Source organism: Microtus ochrogaster (assembly GCF_000317375.1).
Source record: "Microtus ochrogaster isolate Prairie Vole_2 chromosome 14 unlocalized genomic scaffold, MicOch1.0 chr14_random_2, whole genome shotgun sequence".
In the NCBI taxonomy this organism is placed as follows: Eukaryota; Metazoa; Chordata; class Mammalia; order Rodentia; family Cricetidae; genus Microtus; species Microtus ochrogaster.
The window spans coordinates 15,510,211-15,510,854 of record NW_004949097.1 but is presented as its reverse complement, the minus strand read 5'-3'; the positions used below and the strand labels follow the sequence as shown (position 1 = coordinate 15,510,854).

Below are 644 nucleotides of genomic sequence, written 5' to 3'. Positions count from 1 at the left end.
GTAAACCAGGCTGGTCTCGAACTCACAGAGATCCACCTGCCTCTGCCTCCCGAGTGCTGGGATTAAAGGCGTGCGCCACCACCGCCCGGCTTGTTTTTGTTTTTGAGACAGAGTTTCTCTATGCAACAGCCCTAACTGTCCCAGAACTCGCTTTGTAGACCAGGATGGCTTCAAACTCACAGAGATCCACCTGCCTCTGTCTCCGTCTGTCTAGTACTGCCAGGAGTCCAGGCTTGCGTCACCACGCCCACCCCAGGTTAATATTTTAAAAGCCCGTTCTTGGTCAACAATGTGTTGGCATGTATTATCTGAATTTTGCTGATGTGTAATAACACTTTAGCTCTAGAATTACGCTGAGACCCTGAAGAGGTTGAAAAAGAAAAAAGCCAGTTCTTCCATGTGCTTCTGTAAAAAAGACGCTGCTCGTCTCAGATCTACATACCTGCCCGCTCCATCTCTACCTGTGGGTACCTCTCCACTCAGCCGCACTGAATTATGCCTGTTAAACCTGTGTTTCTGGATGCAATTCTGAATAACAGTATACCAACACGGTATCAGGAAACTGTAGCTTTTTCTTGTAGCTCTCCCTTGCTCTACACAGCCTTTACCTGTGAGCGGTGGAGCCTGCAGCATTCAGGAAAAGG

The 644-nt window shown here is 48.4% G+C and overlaps 1 non-coding gene across 1 annotated transcript; it reads left to right on the top strand.

Annotated features, from left to right (window-relative positions):
- Positions 1-281: 281 nt before the first annotated feature.
- Positions 282-363, top strand: LOC113458011. The gene has a single exon (XR_003378461.1). It is a non-coding gene; the product is annotated as a small nucleolar RNA SNORD45 (small nucleolar RNA).
- The last annotated feature ends 281 nt before the right edge of the window (positions 364-644 follow it).